The sequence below is a fragment of the Palaemon carinicauda genome, chromosome 40 (assembly GCF_036898095.1).
Source record: "Palaemon carinicauda isolate YSFRI2023 chromosome 40, ASM3689809v2, whole genome shotgun sequence".
NCBI lineage: Eukaryota > Metazoa > Arthropoda > Malacostraca > Decapoda > Palaemonidae > Palaemon > Palaemon carinicauda.
In genome coordinates this window covers 17,774,822-17,784,821 of record NC_090764.1, presented here as the reverse complement: position 1 = coordinate 17,784,821, position 10,000 = coordinate 17,774,822, and the positions used below count along the sequence as shown (strand labels likewise).

Here is a 10,000-nt window from a genome sequence, read left to right as displayed (position 1 = left end):
TGCGTCGAATATACTTTGCAGAGATCTATTTTGTTAAAAGGCCACGGAAGTTGCGACAGCTCTAACTTCGTGTGTCCTTACCTTCAGCCAAGCTTGGTCTTCCTCATTCAGATGGGAATGAGCTTCTCGTATTAACAGTCTGATAAAATAGGATAAAGAATTCTCTGACATAGGCAAAGATGGATTCTTAACTGAACACCATAAAGCTTCAGACGGGCCTCGTAAAGGTTTTTAAAATAGAACTTAAGAGCTCTTACAGGACATAATACTCTTTCTAGTTCATTTCCAACCATACGATAAGTTTGGAATATTGAACGATATTGGACAAGGCCGAGAAGGCAGCTCGTGTTTGGCTAGAAAACCAAGTTGTAGAACATGTAGCCGTTTCGGATGAGAATCCGATGTTCTTGCTGAAGGCATGAATCTCACTGACTCTTTTAGCTGTGGTTAAGCATATCAGGAAAAGAGTCTTAAAGGTGAGATCTTTCAGGGAGGCTGATTGAAGCGGTTCGAACCTGTCTGACATAAAGAATCTTAGAACCACGTCTAAATTCCAACCAGGTGTAACCAAACGACGCTCCTTCGTGGTCTCAAAAGACTTAAGGAGGTCTTGTAGATCTTTATTGTTGGAAAGATCCAAGCCTCTGTGACGGAAGACTGATGCCAACATGCTTCTGTAACCCTTGATAGTGGGAGCTGAAAGAGATCGTTCTTTCCTCAGATATAAGAGAAAGTCAGCTATTGAGTTACAGAGGTACCGGTCGAGGATACGGATACTGACTTGCACCAGTTTCGGAAGATTTCCCACTTCGATTGGTAGACTCTAAGGGTGGATGTTCTCCTTGCTCTAGCAAACGCTCTGGTTGCCTCCTTCGAAAAACCTCTAGCTCTCGAGAGTCTTTCGATAGTCTGAAGGCAGTCAGACGAAGAGCGTGGAGGCCTTGGAGTACCTTCTTTACGCGTGGCTGACGTAGCAGGTCCACCCTTAGGGGAAGTGTTCTGGGAACGTCTACTAGCCATCGAAGTACCTCGGTGAGTTATCCTCTCGCGGGCCAGAGGGAAGCAACTAGCGTCAACTTTGTCCCTTCGTGAGAGGCGAACTTCTGCAGTACCTTGTTGACAATCTAGAACGGAGGGAATGCATATAGATCTAGATGTGACCAATCTAGTAGAACGGCATCTATATGAACTACTGCTGGGTCCGGGATAGGTGAGCAAACTATTGGGAGCCTCTTGGTCATCGAGGTTGCGAAGAGATCTATGGTTAGCTGGCCCCAGGTGGCCCAAAGTCTCTTGCATACATCCTTGTGGAGGGTCCAATCTGTTGGAATTATTTGTACCTTCCTACTGAGACAATCTGCTATGACATTCAAGTTGCCTTGGATGAACCTCGTTACTAGTGAAAAGTCTAGACCTGTTGACCAGGTGAGGAGGTCTCTTGCGAACTCGTACCATGTCAGAGAGTAGGTCCCTCCTTGCTTGGAGATGTACGTCAAAGCAGGGTGTTGTCCGTGATCACCTCCACCACTCTTCCTTGAAGGAGAGACCTGAAGCTTTTCCAGGTCAGACGTACTGCCAGTAGCTTCTTGCAGTTGAAATGCATTGTCCTTTGACTCGAGTTCCATAATCCCGAGCATTCCCTACCGCCTAATGTCGCACCCCAGCCTACGTCCGATGCGTCCGAGAAGAGAACGTGGTTGGGAGTCTGAACAGTCAGGGGAAGACCCTTTCAAAGGTTGATAAAGTCCTTTCACCAAGTCAGACCAGACTTTATCTTTCCGGAAACCGGGATCGAGACCGCTTCTAGCGTCTTGTCCTTTTCCAGTGAAAAGCTAGATGATACAGAAGAGGACGGAGGTGTAGTCTTCCAAGTGACACAAAATGAACCACGGATGACAGTGTCCTAACCAGACTCATCCACAGCCTGACAGGGCAGCGTTCCTTCTTCAGCATCTTCTGGATGGATAGCAGGGTTGGGGGTTGATCGTCTTGTTCAGCAATGTCCTCATCAGAGGGTTCCTCATCCGAAACTGATGAGGAAACGGCAACGGAGTGGGCAACGTCTGACTCGCTGAATCCGGTCGCACTGGTGGATGCGTGACGGAGCCGGACACAATATCATGGTACTGCTGCACAGTCTGTGAACTGTCAACCATGGGGACGCGAGGAAGTACAGCGTCAACCCGAAACTGTCTAGACTGTCTGGGTTGTGCAGTCAACCCCCTACCGGGTTGCTGAGGTTGCCGCACTGCGTCACAACAAGTCACCTCTGCTGGTTGTTGAACGTCTTCCTAGTGACACACTGAACGTCCACAACCACCTCCGAGAGTCGCTTAACGTCAACGTGCGACTGGCAACCCACACTGGGTCGCATCGGTGGAGGAACCACCTCAACTGGCGGACGCGAGTAGGATACCTCAGCGTCAACAGGGCGCACAACCAACCGGTAGGAAGGTTGTTGGCCAGAAGGTTCTTCTCCGTAAAAAATCCTCTATCAAGGACACAAGCTTGGACTGCATGTCTTGCAGCAAAGCCCATTAGGGTCTACGGGAGCAGGTGTGGCAACAGACGGGGTTAGCGACTGAAGCGGAACCATTTACCATCCCTGGAAGCCTTGTTATGCTTTAAATAAAGTCCATAGGAGGCTAAGCAGCTTAAGGCTCCTCTCCAAATGACAGAGTCCTCAAAGGAATATCAGTAGGAGGGAGAACAGCACTTTCTCATCTACAGGAACCATGTCCGAGAAAAGCTAGGTTATCTCAGTGAGGGTCTCACTGGTGCATAAGCAGCAGACCAGAAGGCAACGTTATGTAACTGCTTGACAGTCTGTGAACTGTCAAAAACTGAACTGTCAACCACAACAGGTGCGTGAGGACATACAGCACTGGTGCATTAGCAGCAGACCAGAAGGCAACGTTATGTAACTGCCTGACAGTCTGTGAACTGTCAAAAAACTGAACTGTCAACCACAACAGGTGCGTGAGGACATACAGCACTGGTGCATTAGTAGCAGACCAGAAGGCAACGTCATGTAACTGCTTGACAGTCTGTGAGCTGGCAACAACCAAAGCTGTGTGGGGAAGCCTCAACTCCTGACTGACTAGTCTGCTGCGGGCGAGTGGCGGTAACCACAGTGGGTTGCGGAGGCTGACACACCGTGTCAAAACACGGCAGCTTGTGGTAGCTCACGCACGGCAACGGAGTGCTCCGTGTGTCTGTGGGAGTCAGCATGCGTCTGGCAGGGTCGACTGCGCATGGGTGGAGGAGCTCTCACAACAAGAGTGTGGGAGCAGGCAGCCGCAGCGTCTGCTGGGCGCACAACCGTGTCAGGTTGTAGGCAAACGGGTGCATCGTCAACCTTCTCCGCAGTCGGAGTGTGGGAGCAGGCAACAACCAAAGCAGAGTGGTGGTGCGTGGTGGGGACTGCCGTGGGTTGCGGAAACTAACGCATCGCGTCAAAACACGGCAGCTTGACTCCACCTTCCCACTGCTGATGCGGTAGCTCACGCATGTCAACGGAGGGTGCCGCACGTCGGCTAACGTCAACATGCGTCTGGCAGGGTCGACTGCGCATCGGTGGTGGAGCTCTCCGCAGCCGGAGTGTGGGAGCAGGCAGCCTCAGCGTGAGCTGGGCGCACAACCGTGGCAGGTTGTAGGCTAACGGGAGCAGTGTCAACCTTCTCCGCACGAAACTCCTGCATAACCGCAGCTAACTGAGTCTGCATAGACTGCAGTAAAGACCACTTATTGTCTACAAAAGCGGCAACAGACGGAGCTACTGTCCGTTGTGACTGAGGGTCTAAAACAGCTGGTGCGGCAACAGACGGAGTTACTGCCTGTTGCGGTACCACTTTGCCTCTCTTGGGAGGTGTGCAGTCGTCGGATGACTGCAGCGAGTCCAAACTGACCCAGTGGCTACACCTGGGCCGTTGGACTTGCGCGGAAGGGACCGACTTAAAAAGCTGCGAGATGTGGTCCATGGTTTCTTACGAGAAACCTCTTCCGCAGACGAGGAATAAATGGGCTCTCTCGTCTTTGTGTGGGTGGGGCGATCTTGGGTAGATACGCCCGAAACCACGGAGGGAAAAACGTCTGTTCGTTGATCAAGGCCTGTGGAACCCATAAGTCGTTCGACATTACTTCTCCCCTGGGCTTGGGAGCTTGTAAGAGGTCCCGGACTAGGTGAACGACTGGCACGAACAGACGAACCCTCGGACGCAACACTGTAACACTTTGCGCATATCACTTTATCACTTTGATTTTCTGTTTTGCACTTATTTCACTGAAATCGAAACTTTAACTGATTTCTACCTGAAACACGCAATCCTATCCTTCATTAAAAGGTAGTAATTGCGAAAACAGTCGTACAATGCAACAGAAAACATAAAAAAAGATAAAGAATTCAGTGGCTGGGAAAGAGACTAAACACTAGATCAAATAAACTACGTTTACAATCTCTCACCGCACATAGCCTGGGAACAAGAATAAAACCCTAGAAACGTTTTACCTTCTTCCCCTACAGCGACTAGGGAGGAGAGTAAAAAACGAGAACAACGTTACCAGCTTGAACGAAACGTTTATTCTCCTCTCTCTCCCTCCGTCTCTATCTCTCTCTCTCTTTCTCTCTTGATTTCGCACCTGAGAGAAGAGCCCAATTATATATCGTTAAAACATGTTATTGCTAAAGGAAAAAAACTGAAAGGTTTTCCAAATAAAAAGTTCCTTTAATTTAGAATTTAAACCATTTAAGCTAAGAAAGAATGAACGAAACGCCAGAATCGGTTTACTCTTACTGCAAAGTGAAACCGTGATACACTCTCTCTCTATCGTAACGATAGAGCGCATGTTGAACGTCCTGAACGTCAACAACTGCGTAGACTAAAAACTAAACGTTAGTTCATCTTTGAAAACAGTACGAGACTATCAAAGAAATTCTTTCATAAAACATTAAAATTTAAAAAGTATTAAATTCTTTAAAGGTTAAATACGATATAACGGGCTCAATGTTAATTAACTTCGGTTCCAAGTTAGGACCGCCTACTATCAGGAAAGGTCGGATATAAACAAACATAAAAATTTATTGTTATATGTTTATAATAAATGGAAAGTTAATCGAAGAGGCCTATAAAGGCGGAGAGATATAAAATATATAGATCTATAACGTGTTAAGCAAAATTACCAAAAACCTAAACACACTTCCGTCTAAGGGAAGGGTCGGCCATTTAAAAGTGAAAGAGAGTCCATACTCTCTTCGTCACCATAATTAAATCTATCCAAAACGAGTTCAAGTTTTGAAATGAAGATAAAACCCCTGCATAGCGAAAGCTCAAAACTGGAATAGTGTACTTCACCAAATCGTTGTGAAAACAAATCCAGTTAGTAACAGCGTATTTAGTAGGTCTTGCCAGTGGCACGACAGAGAGAAAATTGGTTCTTTGTTGACATCGAGTACTTGAGTACCTACTTGACAGATGGCGCTGTTGATGTACACCCCCACCTGTATAGCGATCGCTGGCGTATTCCGCCCGTAGGTTTTTCTGTCGGGCAGCAGAGCTGATAGCTATATGATCATCGGGTAAGTTTAATATTGAAAACTACTGTGCTCAAATGCATTCTTTTCATGTACTTTCTATCATGGTTATTTAGTTCTTACTATTTTTCAGATGTAATTGTACATTATTGACACAGCTTCAATACAAGGTAAGACGATTCATAGACCAAAAATCATCACCACGACTCATAAAACTTGTCACCACCACACCTCGCTTTGTACATGTTTCAATAAAGCAATTGTTTTTATCTAACAACACTTGATGATACTGTAAAAAAAAAGAAAAAAAAAAAAGTCACCAATAATTGATGGTTGAAATGCACCTGGAATTGAAAACAAAAGCAAGGAATGCTTTAATGAAGCACAATTATCTTTTTAAAAGTCACGATTTTTCAGAATGGATAATGTCTACTTAAACGTGTCACTCTGAGCTTATGCTGTGCTTTAAGTTTTTGTTTAAAGTAAAATACTGCAATTACACTATTAGTAGTTTTTTTTAATGAATGTATAAATATTTATCCCAGCACAAGTGAAAAAAAGATAATAAGAAATTATTAAAACCACTATACGTTTACAAACTTTCATTATAAATAACTGTCTCTCTCAGCCCCTTCCCTCTGGAGAAAGGCTCCCACCAATCTGTGTGTGTGGCATCTCTCTCTCTCTCTCTCTCTCTCTCTCTCTCTCTCTCTCTCTCTCTCTCTCTCTCTCTCTCAGTAAAAATCCTTATTTGACATACATGTAAATTAACATCTATTTTCATAGATTTTATCTACATTATTTACATCTTATTATTTCCTTTTAATAATACTTGATTCCTACCTGCAAAATAAATCAATACAAGTATTTTAGTTTAAAAAGTAAACAGAATGAAAAGGACACCTCATCTAAGTTTGTTTAAATCATACATAGAATTTATGTTCTATGTAGAAATAAAATTCTCCGTGCGATATCACTGACACCTGGCTGGCCCTAAGCAGATACAGCGTTATTTTGTTTGTATCATAAAGAGATCTTTTTCCTCTGTCTCTCTTATTTCTTAGTGAAAAAATTTTCATTTCGCAGCTGTTGACAGCTGAGAGTGATTTAAAAACGTTTGTTTCAAGTGTTCAACACTACACTATAACACACAGTATCAAAACTTGAGATAATTGTATTTGAACAAATTTCATATCATCACATGATGGTAATTCAAAGTTTTTTATTAAAAATGTAATTTTTTTCGCTAACAAATAAGGAAGGTACAGATAATTCTATGTAAATTCTAATATCCTTATTTTTCTTCATTGAAATAAAAAAATCTTCTAATAAAAATTATTTATGCATACATAATTGAATAAAAAATTATCCAATGTCAAAATCTTTACATTTTTTTTCAGAGAGAGAGAGAGAGAGAGAGAGAGAGAGAGAGAGAGAGAGAGAGAGAGAGAGAGAGAGAGAGAGAGAGAGAGAGAGAGAGAGAGAATGTCAAAATCTTTACATTTTTTCAGAGAGAGAGAGAGAGAGAGAGAGAGAGAGAGAGAGAGAGAGAGAGAGAGAGAGAGAGAGAGTTACAAGGATTTTAGATGTCTCAACGAATTTTTAGTCCATCCGCAGACTCCATTATTTTAGTCTTTGGTAGAGCGATTTAGTTTAAGAATTTAGAGAGTTCTTGTTATCTTATCTAACTTATTCTTGAACTCGTTAACTGTGTTACTGTTTACTACATCTGCTGGAAGTCTATTCCAAGTATTTGCTATTTTGTATGTAAAGAAATTGACACATTGAGCGGTGGTGTAACTTTTCAATTCCAGTTTCTATCCATTACCTCTGGACTCATTTGTGCTAAACATGAATGGATTGTTGTAATCCACATTTGTTATTGCTTTAAGAATTTTGAATGCCTTTGTAGATTAAATAAGTTCAAACGTTCCATCCTCCGTCTATATCCAAATGTAATTGAGACTTGTTCCCATGGTTATGAAACAAATTTCCTGGGTTATACAGTAACTGTCATAACGCTGTTAAGACAAAGATAACAACAGGACTCTAAACTAAGCATAGCTGTCTCTATTTCTTAATGTTATTGTGCTTTTTGGTGAAAACACACAGAAATGGGGTCTAAAAAGGTTAGTGCAGGTCACAAGCTTATAAGTTGAAAAGAAAAGGGAGAACCACAACATAATGAATACACAAACTGTCCATCTTGTAAAGGGAAGTTAAATTGTTCATTGTTTTCATCTATTCGTTAGTATTTTCATAAGAATTTTTGCATGTAAGTACTAAAAACTTATAGCAAAAAATCTTTGTTTATTAATATTTAGGGCCTGGAAGAGATTAAACAAACTGACAATAAATCTTAAGAAAATAAAATCAGTGCTCAAATAGCTCTTTGGAATTAAATAAGTTCAGCCTCTGATGATCCACTGTCAGGCAGAAGCACTTGGAAATTTAAGGCTTATCACATTAAATCTGAGAAGAGTTATTCTTTTTCCTCTAACTGAAGGTTATTCCTTTATAAAATTTTTGCATGTTTATCGACATCCTACAATAGGCTGTGTATATTAGCTTATTCATTTTGCTTCCAAACATTTCCCCCCATTGCATTCAGTACAGATATCCACTTACAGGTTTTGAGGTCTATCATCCGGGTGCTGGGCAGTAAAAATAAAAAATACAGGCCAGGTCGATCACCTACTAACTCCAATTGATAGTCTGTTTAAGGATTTTGAAATTATAGTCATATTGTAGACTCTGCCTGTCTACCATATGACTTAAGTCTAGGAAGCAATTGTTGACAGTATTTGCACTTTGGAACAAATAACACCAATCAAAATTCTCTATTACTACTTTCTTTTAGAACTCTATTTCAGTTGGGTAGCAAAAACATCGATCAATTTGGCTAATTAAATGTCTCTTTAGTGGGCCATTATTAGCTTGTAGAAGGTTTTAACATGGCTCCTTCAATTGCTTGCTGAAAAATCCAATGCTGCCAGTTTCCTTAAAAGCATATCATCCAATGAATACTTCTCTCATTTTTCATTCCAGTTTCCTTCCAAATAAGGTCTCTTATTCCTCTTCCTTAGCAGGAGAATCGACAGTCAAAGAATATAAAAGTAGACAGTGAGAAGAAAGAATCTGGCATATGTGTCCTCTGAGAAGACTGGCACAACACTGCATTAAGAAGAACTAATTGTCACTTTCCTTACTGATGAGTTCCCCTATAGTTAACTATACTATACTGAAAATATAAAACATGATGCAGTTGGCTTCCATTGAAGTATGATTCATCACCGTAACCCTCTTTGTACATCTCTACCTTTGCTGTTTATATAAGGCAGAAATGTATTCGTATTCCTAATGTTTGTACCATCATTGATGTAGGAATGGACTGTCCTTTTTATGCATTAGTTATCTATGAGTTTTTTTTTTTTTGCCAGATTATCAGAGGATCTGATAAAAAATACTTCATTGCAGAAATCCATAGGAAAGTTACCAATATTATCAGCAACCTGCAATATATGTGCTATATCTGAAGTTTGGGGCACCATAGTGACTATAGTCAATTTTTTTAATGAGGCGCATTTGCACGGACTCGCAGGGGGTGTCCTTTTAGCTCGGAAAAGTTTCCTAATCGTTGATTGGCTGGGCAAAATAATTCTAACTAATCAACTAGCAGGAAACTTTTTTTGAGCTAAAAGGGCACCCTTGAGAATCGGTGCAAATGCACCTCATTAAAAAAAAATTGAGTACAGTAAATTGTGTGATCAAAAATGCCAAACCCATTTCACGACATGATTCCTTTGTGGCGGCGTTATCTGGTAGAACAAAATTCAGAAAACATGACATTACTTTTTATCTTTAAAAAGAGTATAATAATCGATTCGCCAGGATAATGAATTCCAAATATCTGATAATTTTTCCTAAGATTTTGTTTTTTGTAACTCCAAGATGTTTTCGACATAGCTTTGGAATCTTTTAAGTCTATGTCAGTATTAATATTTTTCTCCATTTTTCTGTAAAAAAAAATTCTGAATTTTTATCTAATCATTATTGATCTTACTCTAGGTTAGGACCCATAGTGTATGGATCCTGCTCTAGACTTCTACTCCCCTCTAGATATAGCTCTCCTCTTTATTAATGAGCTCTTTTGCTTTTACATCTTTTTGTTTTCCTTTAAAATCCATTGCCTTACCTAACACTTGCTTTCTACATTAAATCATTCTTTCATCATCTGTCAGTTCTGAGTTTGACAAGGCAAGGGTGAATGGAAGTCGTGTAATATTCCTACTTTAAATTTCCGTACAATTTATGTTTATTTCTCTACATCCATTTCATAACTTTTTTAACTCTGATGAAAATGCAATCCAGCCTTCCCTTTTACCTATATTTTGTGTGATGATATTACTTCAAATGTTTGGGTAGATATCAGAGTCAAGGCCAATTGCAAAAGAAATTGCTTTCATTCTC

At 41.2% G+C, this 10,000-nt stretch overlaps 1 protein-coding gene across 1 annotated transcript in view; it reads right to left on the bottom strand.

The window, feature by feature from the left end:
- LOC137631853 (spore coat protein SP96-like) overlaps positions 1 to 10,000 on the bottom strand; it is a 24,299-nt gene that overhangs the window by 7,508 nt on the left and 6,791 nt on the right. The gene's annotated exons all lie outside the window — the stretch shown is intronic.